General features: G+C 41.5%; 1 protein-coding gene across 3 annotated transcripts in view; it reads left to right on the top strand.

Annotated features, from left to right (window-relative positions):
* Window positions 1–18,892, top strand: part of MGMT (O-6-methylguanine-DNA methyltransferase) — a 984,888-nt gene that overhangs the window by 712,342 nt on the left and 253,654 nt on the right. Inside the window, exon 1 of one of the 3 annotated variants that reach the window (XM_050804468.1) lies at window positions 17,090–17,192. The exons of the other annotated variants lie outside the window; for them this stretch is intronic. The gene's annotated coding sequence lies outside the window, so the exon portion shown is untranslated. Of the gene's footprint in view, window positions 1–17,089; window positions 17,193–18,892 lie in introns of those variants that run through there. 3 annotated transcript variants of the gene reach the window in all.

Genomic DNA, 18,892 nt, shown 5'->3' on the forward strand with positions numbered 1-18,892 from the left:
CCACCTCTGGCCACTATGAGGTTTTCTCTTTGTCACTTGTTTTCAGCTGTTTGAGTATTTGTTTCTGTGTTTCTTCTGCTTGGATTTCTCTGAGCTTCTTGCATCTGTGAGAACAGGTTACATATCTCTTATCTGAAATGGTTGGGACCAGAAGTGTTTCTGATTTTGGATTTTTTTCAGATTTTGGAATATTTGCATATATATATATATAAAATGAGATATCTTGGGCATGTGACCCAAGTGTAAACATGGAATTCATTTTTTTTTTCATATATACCTAATCCACATAGCCTGCAGGAAATTTTATGTAATATTTTAAATAATTTTATGCTTGTTACAAAGTTTTGACTGTATTTCAACTGAGACCTGTCTTACGAGGTCAGGTGTGGGATTTTCCACTTGTGGCTTCGTTGGTGCACAGGTTTTGGGTTTTGGAGCATTTTGAGTTAGGGGTGCTCAACCTTGTTTTACCTTATACAGATTTTTCATCAGATTTGAGGAAATGTCACTGAATATTTCTTCCAATATTTTTCCTGCCTCCCCTTTTCTGAGGCTCCAATTGCACATGTGCTGCTTAATACTGTCCTGCGTCTCCCTGAGCCCTGCTCATTTTCCTCTGTCTTTTTGTGTTTCTGTGCCTTGATAGTTTAAAAAATGTTATTTTCTTATTGTTGCTATGTTTTCCTTCTGCTGCATCTAATCTGTACATCATATCGATTGTATTTTTGACTTTAGATACTGCATTTTACATCTCTATATGCTCCATACGGGCCTTTTAAAATATCTTCTATTTCTCACATCACGTGCTGGTTTTCCTCTAGCTTCTCAAATATGGAGCATGTTTATAAGAACTGGTTTTATGTCCCAGTCCCCTTGTTTTACTCATCTCTACTTTTCTGGATATGGTTCTGTTGAATGATTTTTCTCCTGATAGTGGGTTATATTTCTCTGCTCCTTACGTGTGTGTGTGTTTTAAATGGGATCCTAGACGTGGAGAGCTTTGTTGGTGAGTGCTAGATTATGTTGTCTTTTAAAAAACAGTTTTGGACATTGTTCTGGTGCAGGTTCAGTTTCTTGAAATCATTTGCATCCTTTCAAGGCATGCTTTTTAAAAAAACGTTTTGTTAGGGCAGGTCCAGACCAGGTTTTAGTCCAGGGATAGTTTAGTCCTACTATTTATGCAGTGTCTTTATTTTATAAGGGTATGTGTATGTGTGTATATGTATCCGTGTGTGTATTATATATATATATTTATGTGTGTATTTTATATGTATTAAGTATATGTGTGTATTAAATATATGTATATTACGTGTGTGTATATATATACACACACACATATATATATATATATATATATATATATATATATGAATGAAATAAGGCAGCTCTGAGGTCTTTACCTGATGAATGTTGTATTAGGACATCTTTCCACACTGGCTGGTGAGAACATGAAATATTCCCAGCTCTGTCTGTTCTCAGGAATTATTTGGGCTGCTACTTCTGGGGATCTTTCTTTGACCTCAGGGAGTTCCTTCTCAAGCAGTGTCTCAGTAGTCAGGCAGAGGCCACAGGGACTCTTCTGGAGATGTCTGGTGTGTTCTCTGAGTCGGCCCTTCCTCCCTGGTACTCCTCCCTGAAGATTCTAGGTGTTTTGTTCTTTTTGAATTCTGATCTCTTTCCCGCTTTGGTGAGACCACCCACTAGTTTTGGCTCAGACCTTCCACCTCAACACAGGCTGGAGGCTGCATCCAGCCCTTCCCTGGCGGCTGGCTCACTTTGCTTCCCTTTCCTTGGGGAGCATAGCTCCTGGCTGCTGTTGTCCTTGTTCTGAAGACCATTGTTTTATATAAAAGTTGAGCACCCCTAATTCAAAATCTGAAATGCTAAAGCATCTGAAAGTTTTTGATCATTGACATGATGCTCAAAGCTGATGCTCAAAGGAAATGCTTGTTGGAGCACTTTGGATTTTTGGATTAGGGATGCTCAAACTGTAAGTATTTGCAAATATTCCCAAATCCAGAAAAATCTAAAACCTGAAGTACTTCTGGTTCCCAGAATTTCAGGCTACTCATCCCATACTTTATTTTATTTTAGCTGTTACATGTGGTTCTTGCTACTCTGTAATGGCTAGAAGTGGAATCCCCACCAAGTTATTAGTGGACCCATATTAACAACAACAAAAAAAGGCCTGCTGGGCTGCTACGGGACTGAGATTGCTCAGATTACACAAAGCCCTCTGGCCCTGACCCCAGACTTTTTAGTGGCCTGAAGTGGGTGAAAAGCTTCCCTGACTACTTTCTAGGCATGTTTAAGCCTGTTTATTCTGGTCCTCACAGAATAAGAATTCAAAGAACAGTAATTTTCAAGAAGACTTAATTTAAGTTCATCTTCCTTGTTAGACTTGATATATATAGGTAGATAGCCCTTTTTAATTTTTTTTTTTTTCTCATGGAAACAGAGTTGAAGAAAACTAATTTACCTTCTAAATTTAGAAATGATTTACCAAGTCAAGGTGTGGTTGGTTGCTTCCTTCCTTCCTTCCTTCCCTCCCTCCCTCCTTTTTTTTTTTTTTTTTTTTTTGAGACATAGTGTTGCTCTGTTGCACAGGCTGGAGTGCAATGGTGTGATCTCAGCTCACTGCAACCTCTGCCTCCCGGGTTTAAGTATTTCTCCTGCCTTAGCCTCCCAAAGAGCTGGGATTACAGGTGCCCACCACCACGCCTGGCTAATTTTTTGTATTTGTGGTAGAGATGGGATTTCGCCATGTTGGCCAGGCTGTTCTCGAACTCCTGACCTCAGGTGATCCACCCGCCTTGGCCTCCTGAAGTGCTGGGATTACAGGCGTGTGCCACCGTGCCCGGCCAGTTACTGTATTTTCCGTATGCTTTCTGGTTGTTTAGCTCATACTCAGTCTTTCCCTGTATGTTTGAGAAATTCACAGGTGAATCCCAGATCACAGGTGTTTGGTGAAATTGGTATAAACCTTAATTGACTTTCTGTTAAGAAACATAAAAAATTTTATTTGTATTTCTATTCCAAAGAAGGACTGTTCAAACTTTGTATGGAAGGGACAGAAGATTGGGAAGGCAGAGGAAACAAAGGGCATCTTTGGTTCAGATTATTTTTCTCTTGTCATCATCAGACTTCAGTGTGTGTCATCACTAGAAATGTACTCTGCTGAGTTCTGTCATTTCAGCATTTTCATGTTGTCAAAAATGAGACCAGACAGAAGAAGAGTGTATTCTTTCCTGCCAGAACTCACACAACGTTGTAGTTAATGCCTCTGGCAGTCAGGGCTTTAATCAGTTAAATGTAATAGTGGTGATAACGTTAAACCCTTGTATGGCAGCGTACCTGGGCAGCCTAGAGAGCTCTGTGCAACTCTGCATTTGAACAATCAATCAACTAGGACTGTCTTTTGTCCTGGGCTACTTGGATAGCTGGTATGAACCACCTAGCATTAGCCTCCTACTTGTTGGGATGACAGTTTTCCTACAGCCATGCCCACTCTTGACAAAGAATAATTAGGTGCCCTGCAGGTGGCTTGGATGGTTTGCCCTGCTCTCATGAGCGGACGGAATCGAAGAAGTCATGATGGTCGCAGTGGTTCCTCAGAGGAACAGTTAGTTTTTCAAGTAGGACTCTGATTATCTGTAAAGGCCAAACTTTTTCCAGTGACATCACATCTCTGGGGTTGCTAGGAAGTAAAGGAGAAAATGGGTTCACTTGCAAAGTTTTGGATTACATGTAAGTTGTAAAGAAGAGGAGTGTGTGTGTGTGTGTGTGTGTGTGTGTGTGTAATATATACACTGTGTCATCAGCAGAAATGATGCTTGCCATAGACTTTTGGTAGAAAGGAAGTTTCTTTCTCTCCTGGTTGTCTGAATTTTGTTTTCTTTTTTTCTGCTTCCCTCCAGAAGGCAAACAAAAAATTGTGTATATCCATTACATATATACACATATATATGTACACCCACTATGTATGAAATGCCTGTTCATATGCTTTCTGCCTGTATTTCTGTTGGGATTTCTTTTTCTTATTGATTTACAGGATTATTCTGTACAGTCTGGATTCGAATCCTTTATCAGGTGTATGGTCTGCAATTGTCTTCTCCCAGTTTGTGGCCTGCGTTTTCATTTTCTTTATACACTGCTAACCATATAGGTGTATGTATGTGTATTTTCTCTCCTGATTGTGGGTTATATTTCTCTGCTTCTTATGTGTGTATTTTAAGTTGGATCCTAGACATTGAGAGAATACACACACACACACACACACCCCTATACACACACATATACCTATATGGTTTGTAGTGGGAGGTCAAGCTGTTTCTCAATGTCAGATGGTTAAGTTTTGAAATTTTCTCTCCTTCTACTCAAGGGTAGAATGATTGGAGTGTCAATGTTCAGTGTTACAGGACAATAACTTTTGTAAAAATGGTTAAAGCAGATAGACCCCAGTCAGTTAATCCACCTCCTTACCAAAACTTGGAGTTATCATGCTACTAACAGTTGCTAACCTACTGGGTAAAAAATCCTATCTCATCGTGATCTTCATTAGCACTTCCAATTGCGAGCGACCTTCAGCATCTTTTCATGTTGCCATTCATCAGGCCTCTTTTGCGAAATGCCTGTTCGTACCCTTTCTGCCTATATTTCTGTTGGATTTTATTTTTGTTATTAACTTATAGGATTATCTTATATAGTCTGGATTCTAATCCTTTGTCTGTTACATGTGCTGCAATTGTCTCCTCCCCGTTTGGCTGTGTTTTCATTTTCTTTATAGTGCCTTTTGATGGACAGGAGTTTCTAATTTTAATATAGTTGCATGTAATTGAATTTATGATTCTTTTCCTTTATAGTTTGCACATTTTGCGTCTTGTTTCAAAGCCCTTCCTTATCCCCAGTCATAACAATTCCACTATTTTCCTATGAAAGTATCAGTTTTCCTTTTCATATACAAGTCTGCAGCTCATTTGTAAGTAACCTTTGCTGTGGTATGGAGTGGAAGTTCAGTTCTTTTTTAATATGAATAATCAGTGGCTCCAGTCCCATGTATTGGGTAACCCCTCCTTTCTCCAGGACTCTGCAGTGGCTTCACTGCACATATATGACAAACATGTGACATGCAGATATAGAGCAAGAAAGGCAGTGCAGAGCCCTGGAGAAATGAAGAGATACACAGTAAACGGTGCTGGAGCCGCTGACTATTCCAAGTGGACGTATGCCTTTTTCTGGGCTCTCCTGTTTCATCGATGTTTTTGTCTTTCTGTGCTAATGCCACAATGCTTTAATTACTATAGCTTTAGGCTAACTCTTAAAATTGATGAGTTGGCTGAGCATGGTGGCTCATGCCTGTAATCCCAGCACTTTGGGAGGCTGAGGTGGGCGGATTATGAGTTCAGGAGTTTGAGACCAGTCTGGCCAACATAGTGAAACCCAGTCTCTACTAAAAATACAAAAAATTAGCCTGGTGTGGTGGTGTGTGCCGCTGTAATCCCAACTACTCGGGAGGCCAAGGCAGGAGAATCACATGAACCCAGGAGGCGGAGGTTGCAGTGAACCAAGATAGTGCCATGGCACTCCAGCCCAGCCTGGGCAACAGTGCAAGACTCCATCTCAGGAAAAAAAAAAAAAAAAAGGAAAAACTGGTGAGTAAATCTTCATATATTGATTTTCCTCTTCAGAAGTTTCTTGATTCTTTTTGGGCCTTTGCTCATCCATTTGCATTTCAGAATAAGCTTGTCAAATTCTTAGACTAACGTGTTTGGTATTTTGATTGAGGTCCTTGGGTCTGCAGACTAAGGTGGGGAGAATGAGATCTTTAGGATATGAATCTGCCTCTTCAGGAATGTGCGTTCTTGCACTCTCTCTCTTTCTCTCTCAGTTTTCCTTAATGTCTCTCACATTTTAATAAGTTTTTTCATAAAGAGCTTGTGCACCTTTTGAAATACTCCCCCATGTCCTTATTTTTTGTTGTTGTTGCCATTCATATTATAAATTATATCTTTTTCTAGGATTGGATTTTTCTTTATGACTGGTATGTGGAAATGCTATTAATTTTCATGTCTTCATCTTATATTTAATTTACTTTCTAATTTTTAAAAATGAATATATCACATATATATTCTTTGTTTTTTCTAAATAGACAGAGTTTTGCTTCTTTCCTTCTACTCTGTAAAACATTTCTTTCTTTTACTTGTCATATTGCACTAGAATCTCCAGTTCCATTTTAAGTACATGTGGGGATAATACACTCATCTTGTTACTTATTTTAAAGGGAAAACTGCTAACTCTTCATTACCAAAAATGATGCTTGCTTTAGACTTGCGGTAGAAAGGAAGTTGCCTTCTCTTCTGGTTGTCTGAATTTTGTTTTCTTTTTTTTTTTTTTGCTTCCCTCCAGGAGGGAAACAAACAATTATCAGAAACTATTTCAGAGCTGAAGAAAACTTCTTAATCTCCTTCTCTTCTACTGTTCCTTGAAAACTTTTTAAAAATTATGGTCAGTCTTCAAATTTTATTAAGTGATTTTTCTGCATCTATTTAACTGTTTATGTGATTCCCACCCCCATATCTGTTAGTGTGAATCATGAGTTCTAGGAAGTTATTAATGTTAAACCATCTTTGCATTCCTGGGATGAACATTACTTGGCCACTAAGAATCATCCTTTAAACACCTCCTAGACCAGGCTTATTAATTTATTGCTTTTAACTTTGGCCAAACTAGTGGTTTAATTGCTTTTAAGGTTATTTATTCTTTATCGTTATTGTTATAAGATTATTCGTTTTTAAAAACTGGTTAGGTTAATTTTATGAAGCTATATTTATTTTTGCACAATCTTTTTCCACCCTTTAACTTGCAGCCTTTGTTCTTAAATTTAAAATGTGTGTGAAGTAATATAGTTTTAAAAATATCCAGTTTGGTAGTCTTTATTTTTTAATTGAATTGTTTAGCCCAGTCACATTAAAATAGTTATAGTTGAACTTACTTTTACCATTTTGCTATCTGTCTTCTATTTGTCCTATCTTTGTTCCTTTATTTCTAACTTATTTTGCTTTCTTTTTGATTAAAAAAGTACTTTTTAAATCCATTTTTCTCCTCTTTCTGGTTATACAGATTTGTATGTTTCATTTCATGATTAGCCTGGAGATTATAGTATACACCCTGGACTTATTATGGTTCACCTAAATTGCTACTTTGCCACTTCCTGAACAGTAAAATACTTTACAAAACGTTAGTCATTTCCCTTTCTTCCAGCTTGGATGCTGTTATATTTTAATTATATATACTTTTAAAATGCAGTAGTCACTTTTGTCACTGTTTAAACATTTGGTGTTTGTGTCACCGTGCCCCATGCTTGCCCTCCAGTGCTCTCCATTGCTTCTCCAGCATCATGCCTCCATCTGGGCTGACTTCTGCTTGAAGGACTTGTATGTTTACTTAGTTTTTTTAATGCTAGTCAACTGGCAGTGAATTGGCTCAATTTTTAAACACTAATAGTTATTGATTGTTGAGTTAGCAATTATTTACCTCGTAAAATATAACATTCCATCGTCTTCTGGTTTCTGAAGTTTGCTGAAAAGTCAGCTGTCCGTCTTATTGTTGCACTTTTGAAGGTAATGCAAATGTTTTTACACTGGCTGCTTTTAAGATTTTTTCTTTGGTTTGAAGCTAATTGTGTTATGGTTTGTTGAGGTTTTCTTCATATTTATTCTGCTTATGGTTTGCTGAACTTCTTGAATTTCTGGATTGCTCTCTGTCATCTATTGGCAAATTCTTGACCCTGGTCCCTTCAAATATTGCTCTGCCTCATCCAGTCTGTCCTTTCCTCTGGGAGTTGAATATAGGTAGGTTAGTCCTTTTGACTGTCCTTTGGCTCTCTATTGTTCTTGTTTTCTTTCCATTCCTTTCCCCTTTCTCTACCACAGTTTGGATGTTTTCTGCTGAGCTCTCTGGCAGATCATGGACCTTATTTTCTGATGTGTCCAGTCTGTTACTAAACCAATTCAATGAATCCTGAATTACAAATTTTGTATTTTTCAGTTCTAGAATGCCTGTTTTGTACTTTAATATGTATTTTAATTCTATATTTAAAATTCTTCACTTTCCCACTTCTGTTGCCTGTCTTTTCCTCTTATTATTAAGTGTATCCATCATAATTATTTTACAGCTCTTATCTGCTAACACCAGTATTGTGGACATCTATTCCTCTGCTTGTATTTTCTTCTTTTTTCCCTTCTCTTTATTATTAATTATTAAATACATGTTTTTGCTTTTTGCATGCTTTTAAAATTGCGTTTGCTGAACTTGTGCATAAAGGACTGTAAAACCTCTGGATTGCCATGCTTTTCATCAAAGCAAAAGCTGTCTTTGCCCTTGGTTAGGCATATGGAGTGAGGGGTGAAGGACCTTAGTTTCATGAGGGATTGATCTGGGTCAGGGCTGGCCTGTTATGTTACTAAAACTCAGTCCCTAGTTGGACCTTCCCTTTGAGCATGGTCTTTTGATTGGAAGCCCATGGCCTCTTTCTCCTCAGCCTGTAAACACTTTGGGAGATCCCTTGGTTCTCCCCTTAGAAGGTTTTGAGCTGAGCTCTTTAGCTTTCCACCTCCCCTGTTTCAAAGTCTCCTAAGGTCCTGATGGGAGATGACTATGTTTGAAGCAGGCCCTTCTCTCTCTGTCTTTCCGCCCACCTTTCTTCCCACCCATCTCTTAAGTGCTATTAGATAAGGGAGAATACGCTTTTCCTTTTAGGAGCCCTCGCTTGACTCAGCTCCCTAGGCTCATGCACGCAGCCCCATAGGATAGCAAATTGATTGCGCTTTTGGGGTTCTTCTGATTCGGATCTTTCACACCATCCCCAACAGACCACCCAGAGCTTCCCTGGTTCCCCTTCCCAGATAGAGTGGCTTTGCGTGGCCTGCCACGGTGTTCCCCGTCTACACCCAGGATCAGTGAGTGTTTCTGGGCAGCAAAGGGCAGTCCCCACTGTACAGTCCCCAGTCCCTCTAGTCCTGGTTACTTCCACAGCTCTATAACATTTTAAAAGACGAGTTTTGTAATTTTTCTGACTTTTTCCAGTTCCTTCGGGAGTATTGGGCTGCCTCCATTAGTTCGTTTTGCTTGGAAATGAAAGTCCATTCTGAAAACTTGATTGAAATCTTGATTGAAATCTTAGATTTCTGCTTTCTCCTTGCTCATGCTTTCTCCTGTCCTCTATCTTCCTTTGCCCACACATTTCATAAATGCTCATTGCATATTCTTGGCAGGTTGCTTTAAATATCTGCAATCCTGTGGGTCGAGTGTGAGCTTCGTGGTTTTCATCTTTCTGTGATTTCTTGTAACTCTCATGATGACACGGGACCTTGTTTGATGACGTGGTTGATTATTAATTTATATGGGCTGAGCCTGATCTGTTTGACTCCTGAGTGCCTACATTAGGGACGCTTTTCTCTCCTTTTCTCTAAGGGTGGGTGTTTGGGTTTCTTTTGCCTGGAACCAGGGGGTCTCAGGGCAGCACCCCTCAGATCTAGGTCTTCCTAAGGCTTCTCACTCAATTAGGGCCCTTGGATTGTCAGGGAGGCCCCGTGCGCCTTCTCTGCTAATGCTGCCCACCTTCCCACTGCTTCCTCCAGCCCTGGCTTCCTCTCCTTTTTCCGAGTGCCCTGATTCTCTTTGGATTGCGCCTGCTTACTAGAGAGGCCATCCAGGAAACTTTGAAACATTGCCATTTATTCAATATCTAGTGTATCATAGTCCCTTAATCCAGTATTCTCAAAACAACTGAGTTGATAATGTTTTTGCATAAAGCTATCAGAAAATAAATATAGATAAAAATCTTGAAGATTTAGAAAAAGTAATATTAAAATAGATCCTTAGATAGGTTCTTATCAATATCTGCAAGTGTGCATCCCAATATGGATTCCATCAGTTAGAGGGATTTAAGAGGGGTCACTGCGCCAGGCCCAGTGTGGGATCTGGAGCTCACTAATGTTTATATTTCTGCCTTCAATCTGGGAAGCAGCCCTTTTCAGACAGGTTTGCTGCAATACTCTCTAGGGGACAAAGCTGAGTGAAACTCTAGAGGCTTGTCTTATATGCACAGACATCACGTGCACACTTACACCCCAGTCCTTTGCGCATGTGGGATCATCACAGTTGTGTGTTTGCCTTTTTCACCTGACCTTGTAAGTGCTTAGCCATATATTGAACTCTTTAATATCATTTTTGGAGAATGGCAAAGTGTCCTACTGTAAAGATACAACCTTCTTCCATTGTTAGGAATTTAGGACAATTTCATATGAGACTCTGTCTTAAAGAAATAATTAAAATTTTGTTCACAAAGATATAAATATAGTGTTTAGAAAACTCAACACACGGGAAGACTTCTTATGTCTTACATTGAGAAATTTTTTTTTTTTTTTTTTGAGACGGAGCCTCGCTCTGTTGCCCAGGCTGGAGTGCAGTGGTGCGATCTTGGCTCACTGCAACCTCCTCCTCCTGGGTTCACGCCATTCTCCTGCCTCAGCCTCCCGAGTAGCTGGGACTACAGGCGCCCACCACCATGCGCGGCTAATTTTTTGTATTTTTAGTAGAGATGGGGTTTCACCATGTCAGCCAGGATGGTCTCGATCTCCTGACCTCGTGATCTGCCCACCTCACCCTCCCAAAGTGCTGGGATTACAGGCGTGAGCCACCGCGCCCGGCCATTAAGAAATTCTTAACCAGCCTCTTAGCTTCCTGAGTTCAGGACTGTGTTGTATAATTTTGAAGCCCCAATGGTGATATGGTCATTTTTTTTGCATCTCTTCATTCAAAAACCTCAGTCACCTGGGGAGCGGGTGGGGTGTGTGCTGGACCCTGACCTTGAACTGTCCAGACAAGTTCCTGAGCACGTGGAGCTCAAGCTTCCCTGGGGCTTACCTGAATGACCGGCTCGGTGGCCAGCCACGTGCTGCGTGTCAGCCGGTGAGCTCTGGGTTCCTGGCTTATCAGAGACTTCAAATCCTCATTACCTTCTGGGTCTCAGTTTCCCTAATACGTGCAATGACAGGATTGGCCAGGGCTTTCCAACAGAAGTGTTTGCAATGATGGAAATGTTCTGTGTCTCTGCTGCCCAATATGGTAGCCACTAGTCACATTGGCTGCTGGGCACTTGAAATTGACTCCTGTGGTTTAGAAACTGAGTTTTAAATTTTATTACATTCCAATTAATTTAAATTTAAATAAGTAGCCACATGTGGCTGACAGCTGCCTATGGACACTGCCCATCTAGATGGAGACAATGCTTGTTTAATGGTCTTAAGTGGTCTTTAGAGTCTATTCTGATCCTGACATCCGGTTTTCTCTGCTTGTTTGTATTTATTTGTTTATTTGTTCCTTTATTTTTACCACGACTGCTCTGAGTACCAGGAGCTCCTTTTTGGGATGTCACAGATCACAAACTTCCTTCTCTGTACTGTGTCAATAGGGGCGTCACCCTGTGGGGAAAGGAATTTGCCTGAATAAGACACTAAAAAGATAAAATAGGCTGAAGCAGAGAAGCATAAAAGATTGTGCTGGCATGAGCTAGTTTTGCAAAACCCATTTAAATAAACTCAGGATATTACCGACCCCACACAGACATTCTTTCCTTGACTCTGAAATGTTCCTTTAAACCAGGTTGTGAATTTTTGTCAGGATTAACAATTTACATTTATGATTCTGTTTTCTTTTATAAGTAACTGCTGTTGGTAAATGAGACTAATTATTTGAATTCATGGTACAAATAACGTAATTTAGAGTTACAGAACTCTTGATCCTCTGGGTCTAAGCAAAATAAATGTAGTACCTAATGCTGGAATAGAGCAGGAGTTTTCTTTGAATCTCAAAATATCTGCTTTGTGAAACTGGGTTAAGTTATTTTAGAAACTATAAATAGTCACTTGGTAATTAGGTGTTTGGTTTTATTTGTTCTAATGGAGTGCTTATTACAGTCAGTGCATTTTTACCACACGGATCAGAAGCTTTTATAGGCCAAGTGATGAGAGACCATCTTCTACATTTCATTTGCTGATTGTGACTCATCACTGATGATCGATGGACTGCTGAACTTTTAAATTCCCGTTTGCTTGTAGAGAAAGAAAATCCTCATCTCTTTTGATAGGTCCTACTCCAAAATTCTGCAGCCATTTTATATAATCATAACCTTACACGATATCGCACAAAGGCAGAGAAATGATTGCGTGGACATGCCTTCCTGTCAAACGTGTATGGAATCTGGCCCGTCGTAGGCTTATCTCTTTCCACCAGGATTCTTCTTCCCTTTTTTCTCGGCAGAGCTTCTTCACGTAGTTCAAATGACATCAGAACTTCATCAGGATGTAAGTTCCTGCAGAAATAGGCCTGTGTCTGGTCAGTAAACACAGAATGTAATGACATTCCCAGAGCATTCACAGGCCAGAGTCTGGTGTCCTCCCCAGCGTCCAGCAGGCTGTGGATGGATGGCATGCAGCTGACAAGATTGATACTGCATTAGACATTCCTGGAGGTCCCTGCGGCCGGGGACTGGCACTCGCAGGCCTCCCCCTGCACACGGCTGTCTGTGGAGAGCACAGAGCAATGGGAGGTGGTTTTGTTTTAGTATTTGCCATTTGGAGTCTCGCTTTTAATTTATCCTCACCCTTTAAGAAATAATTGGTAATTTATTTCTTAGAGATCAAATGTTGCTACAAGCTGAAAACTGTTTTATAAATATTTCGGGAAACCTGAATGCCTGGAATTTTCATTGTCACACTTAAGTCTTCCTCCGTTCCATCCCCCTCCAAAAGCTGGTCCGATTCTTGCCTTGGTGCTGTATGCTATTTGCCTTTTCCATAGGCTCCAATAACACTAAGTACATCTTAAAATTGATGAAAGTTTAATGAATGGCTAGCAAGTGGAGAGACTACTTTTATAACAAGATTAATACCTTGGCTCAGGGGACATAACATTTTAGTAAAATCAAAATTTGTATAGTTATCCTAGTGGTGCTTGCAACCTCTGGCTTCCTTATAAAAATGTCTAAATAAAATACTGGCAGCCATCTCTAGCCATTATTTCCATCTGCTCTAGGTGGTCTGACCCGGAACCCACTCAGGGCGGTGCAGTCTGGGCCGGGGTCTCCAGGGTTTCTGTCGCATTAGCTTGTGCAGCCGTGGAATGGGGATGGGGCACCGAGGCTAGCTGTCCCGTGCTCTAGAGGTTCCTGGGGAAAAAATATAGAGAGAAATAACCCACAAGGGAGCCAGCATTTGGTGGTATTTTACATAAATTCATTCATCATCTATACCTTTTCTCCTTTTAATTACTATACTTTAAAAGGGATCTTGGTATATATTTATTTTTATTTTGTTAATTTTTTTCTTTTTTTAAAAAATTGTAGAGATGGGGTCTCTCTACATTGCACGGGTCGGCCTTGAACTCCTGGCCTCAAGTGATCCTCCCACCTCGGCCTCCCAAAGTGCTGGGATTACAGGCATGACCCACTGTGCCTGGCCAATGTTTTTTTCCCCTTTTTGGCAAGGGAAGCCTATTGGGGTAGAAGTTCTGAAGCAAATACTCTGAATGGTTTCTAATTTTAATAGGGGGAACAACATTTCCTGATCTCGTTTATAATATGATATAAAGCTGCTGGCCAGCTGACACTGATCTTAATTTATGATCTATTTAACCTTTGTATTTCCTAGCGACGGCTCGTACCACTGCCCGGTCTCTACACCAGCATGTTTCCGAGGCAGACATGCAGTGTCAGTTCTGGATTCTAGAGGCAAGGGGAGGGTTCTCACGGAGGGGTGGTGCACAGCTCTGTGCCTCCCCGGTCAGCTGGTGCGGCACTGCGGTCAGCAGCGAGGGCGTGGTGAGGGCCCTGCAGATTCTTCACGCTGTCCCGGTCCTCTCTCCTCTTCCTGAATTGCAGGACTCTGGGGTCGGATTAGACCCTGCATGTACACAGATGACAATGGAATGGCTTTTTGGGGGGATTTTTATTTTGAGATAAATTTTAGACTTGCTGAAGAGTTGCACAGATAGCACCGAGTTTCTGTAGGTAGTAACACCTCACACTTACCACAACCAGGGTGTTAACGCGGGTGCACTGCTGTAAACCTTGCCATCTCTCCTTTGTCTCCTCTAGTGCGATGATCTGAATTTATGTTTCCTCCAGAGTCCTGTGTTGAAACTCTACCCCCATGGTGATGGCATTTGGAGGTGGGGCCTCTGGGCAATGCCTAGGTCAGGGCGGAGCCCTCAGAATGGGATTAGTGTGCCTATAAAAGAGGACTGAGGGAGCTCACTGTCCTCTTCCACCACGTGAGGATGCAGCAAGAAGGTGCTCTCTGTGAACCAGGAAGAGGGCCCTGGTGGTCCCTTTATCTTGGCCTTCACAGCCTCCAGAATGTGTGAGAGGAATTTCTGTTGTTTACAGAGCACCCAGTCTAAGGTATTTTATTCCAGCAACCAGAAGGAACTAAGACGTCTAACTTGTGTCAGTTCCTCTTGCCTTGTTTTTTGTGACCTGGACCCTTTCAAAGAATGCTGATCAGGTATTTTGTAGGATGCCTCTCGTTTGGGTTTGCTGATGTTGTCTCATGGAGAGACAGAGGTTATGTGTTTTTGGTAAGAAGGCACTGAAGTGATGTGCCGCCTTGAGGCATCCTGTCCTGGGGACGTATGTCTGTCAGTTACTTGGACTGACATGTGATGTTAGCTTGGACACTGGGTATGGTGACTCTTGTGCATTTCCTCTTGGTAATTTAAGTTTTCCCATTAGTAATTAATACCTGGGGGGAGACATTTTGAGACCATCTTGGTTCTGCTCAGGCTTTCACCCACTCATCTTAGTGACCATGGGTGTGTCTTGCCTGTGGCAGTTATTACTGTACTGCTTCCCTAATGCTTGTATTTCCCTCCTTCCCTTTTCATTTACCAGTGGGAACTGTTCTGTAAGCAAGAGCTGTCTTTTCTTTCCCTTTTATTTATTAGTTTTTCAATTATTCACATCAGCATAGACTCATGGATATTTATTTTAATTTCTGGGGTGTAGTCCAGTGCTGTCTTTACTTAATTTTGTTACTCAGATAGCCCCACTTTGGCTTTTGGGAAACTGTTGAGTTTGGCTCCTATGTCTTTTGGACCTGCCCATCGTTTTTCTCGTGCTTTCCTACTTTCTGGGACCACAGTATGATCCAGTTGTATCTTGTGTTTTCCCTGCCCCAGCCCTGGATTCAGTCATTTCTCCAAGGAGCCTCTGTTCCTTTTAGCTGGAGAATGATGTTTAGCAGCCAAGATCTGAGTGCTGAGTGTGCTCGCTGCTGCTGAGGTGCTGCTTTTCCTGCCCTTCTCAGTGGGAGGAGCTGGGGCAGTATGTATGTCTACTGACCCATGCATCTGTGTTTATTTCTGTTTTCTGTCTGCATGCGTGTTAAAAACTACAAATTCATCTGATGCCTCCAACTTGAATTCAGCACAGCAGGTTTTATTCTAATCTCTGCCTTTCCTCTTTGTAGCTCCCTTCTCCAACATTGAGAAACCTGGCGCTCTTTATCTGCAATATGTTTGCTTATATGGTGGCTTCTTTTAAAAAGAATCTGGTAAAACCTGTGTCATTGTGTTTCATCTGCACTAGATGCAGATGAGGCTTAGTAGGAAAAGCCCTACTTGTGAAGAACAGTATTTCCTATGCTTGCTTGGTGAAAAAAGTTCAATCTACAGAATTCTTCTGTAAACATGGTTAGGAATATAGGGTTGACATTTGGACTCAAATAGTCAGAAAATGAAATCCTTTTGTTTCATTACTTATTTTGTTACTCAGCTTTCACTTTGGCTCTTGGGAAACTGATGGCATGTTTCCAAACGGATATGCCAGCAAATTAACTTATTTCTCAGATATCCAATTGTTGCATGTGGAAAACAAAATGAAATAAAGCAAGGAAGACCCTCTACTGTTGTTATGTGAAGAATAACAATTACCTTTAATAGCATTTTCTGCTAGTTTAGAGATTTTTTCTTTTTCTTTAACTCATTTTGTTTTCTAACTTCTATTTTTGTGGAATTCGCATCTTATACCTATGTCTGATTCATTATGATTCTTAATTATCTTTGTTGTAAACAGAAATATCGAAAATTCATTTGATGAACCTAAAACCCTTTAAAAGACCTGGTTAAATTTTAACATTAAGGGTGATACAGTATTCATGCTATAGAACACAGTCAGAAGTCTTATGAAGTGTTGGAGACTTTAATGGATACTGTGCCATGTAGAATCTGATCACTAGACTCCTGCTTTATCATGTTTTTACTCGAATTGGGTGTCCTGGTGACAAAAGACTATGAAATAGCTGATGGAAATACACCTTCATTGTCAGTTTTCACCAGATGACTGAAAATTGTTGGATATATGCATGAAATGATTAGATCTTATTTTTGGAAGGGAGAGAATATAACCGATTGAAAAATGATTTGGAGTTAATTGTCCTGAAAATTCACCTATTGTATATTAAGAGGTTAGGTGTTTCCTAATTCTTTCTTTCTTAAGCATATCTTCCTTTTTCTTACACTCTTTTTGACACAAATTTTTGATTGTGGACTCACACTATAAATCTTGGGATTGGAAAGGCCATAAAGATTGATTTTTACAACTTCTCCAACAATGTGGAGGAATACCAGTGTCTCATTTGTTCAGAAAGTCACCATTGGCGCTGATTTGGGCACTGCCTGGTTTCCTACCGTAGAGGCGTGTGCTCTGGTGGGGTGAACTGGGCGGGGGATTCACACCCGCCTGGGCCCTGGGCCGTCGGGGGGCTGCCTTGCAGGGCTGCTTCAGCCAGCAGGAGGGTGCAGTGGTGAAGAGGCAGGGCTCTGGGGATTGGAATCTCCACGCTCGACTTTAGGCTTCTACAGCTCACTCGAAATGGGACCTGAGGCAAATTCTTCACCTGCAGTGTGCTGGGTTCCTCACCTGTGATACACGAATTATAATATCACCTCTCTCCATGAGTTATTGTAAGATTGATTTTATTAATATTTCAAATGTTAACTTTATTATTTATTTATTTTGAGACAGGATCTGACTCTGTTGCCCAGGCTGGAGTGCAGTGGTGTGATCTCAGCTCACTGTAACCACCTCCTGAGCAATCCTTGCACCTCAGCCTCCTGAGTTTCTGGGATTACAGGTACCCACCACCACGCCTTCCTGATTTTTGTATGTTTTTGTAGAGACAGTGCTTCACCATGTTGTCCAGACTGGTCTTAAACTTCTGAGCTCAAATGATCCACTCGCCTCAGCCTCCCACAGTGCTGGGATTACAGACATGAGCCACTGCACCCAGCCCAAATGTTAAGTGTATGACATAAAATTCAGGGCTACTTTGCCTGAACAGTTCAGTGTCTCTGATTAATGTGATATCTGTTTCACTGAGAGCCTTCATGTAAATTTAAAACTAGATAGAATTATAGAGCTTCAGAGTTGTACAGACTTGTAGAGGTAAAGGAAAGCCAAAACATTGAGCTCAGTGACGGGGTCAGTCACTTCCTGGTGTCAGAGTCCACCAACAGGCTCTGGCAACTCTTGGATCAAAACCCTTGGCACACAGGTCCTTTCTTGCTCTTAGCCGATGGCAGTTGTCCTGGGCAGAGTTCCCTCAGTGAATCTAGAAACAGCAGTGACTGGAGGTCAGGGTCTTCCATGGACTCACTCGCTCAAAGTTGCCGCCTCTTCCCTCTCTGGGCTTGGGCCCTGATACCTCTCAGAGCTACCCTGCCTCCTGCGGGGGTGGGGGAGGATGCCTTTATTTTCTCTAGGCCAAAGGTTGGACCTCCACACATGTCCATGATGAGGGACAGCAGTCCTCACTTTCAAGACCGAGAAAGTATTTATCTCCCTGGAAAATTGAGGGTTTATTTTGCAGTGGTTTGGAAAATGTGGCTGTAGAGTTAACTAAATAGAATGTTTCCGTGTCACAGAGATTTGTAATTGGTGGGCTCGGTTTGTTTTTATAGTGCTTACTCCTTTTTATCTGCCTTGTGGATTTATGCATTTATTGATAAGTCAGTCAGTCAGTCATTTACCTCCCCATTCTTTGGTTTTCATGTTTCTGTTTATCATCAAGCTAAGCAGCTGTGGGTTTTCTTCCATCGAAGCATCTGCCACAGGTGATGATTTTAGTGGTATGACTGCCATGGTCACCACGACCATTCCGAGGACTCTAAACATGTTTCTTGTCCAACAGTGCTTTAATTTGAAAGGAAGCCTGAATTGAGCAGCATTTGTGTCTGTGGTAGACCAGGGAGGCAGGGCTCACCTCTGTTTTCAGGTCCGCTTTGCTGGATATGCAGGAGGACTGCCCCGTTCCACTCCCTCAAGGGTGGCTTGGTCGTGGACTTGGTTTGGCTAATGAGCGTGGGCTGGAGTGGCATGTGGTACTTCTTGGTGGATGTGTGTGCACACCAGCTCGTGGTTCTCCTCCCCATGTGGTACTGGGATAGCTGTGGGACAGGATGGGTGCAGCCTGTGGCGCCAAGCTTGCACGAACCATGGCCGCTGCTGGGGCTAGCCCAGACCCGTAGCGGGTTTGGTGGTGGTTGTTACTCCAGAGTGTCACAGCCATCCTGACTGGTACAGCGCGGAGTGTGTCTCTATGTCCTGGAGCTTGGGGAGAGTCCTGGCTGAAGTCCAGGCTTTGAAGAATGTTGACTTAATCTTGAATACCCACCTGCCCCTCGAGTGCTGTGTCCTTAGGCGAGTTCCGTAACCTCCCTGTCTGCTGCTTCATCGACACACCATTTGGTCTTCCTTCGGTTTGCTGTGAGGAGTAAATGAGATCATGCATGTAAAGCACCTGGCCCAGTGCCAGGCATATGTAGCTAATACGTT

Source organism: Macaca thibetana, chromosome 9, assembly GCF_024542745.1.
Source record: "Macaca thibetana thibetana isolate TM-01 chromosome 9, ASM2454274v1, whole genome shotgun sequence".
In the NCBI taxonomy this organism is placed as follows: domain Eukaryota; kingdom Metazoa; phylum Chordata; class Mammalia; order Primates; family Cercopithecidae; genus Macaca; species Macaca thibetana.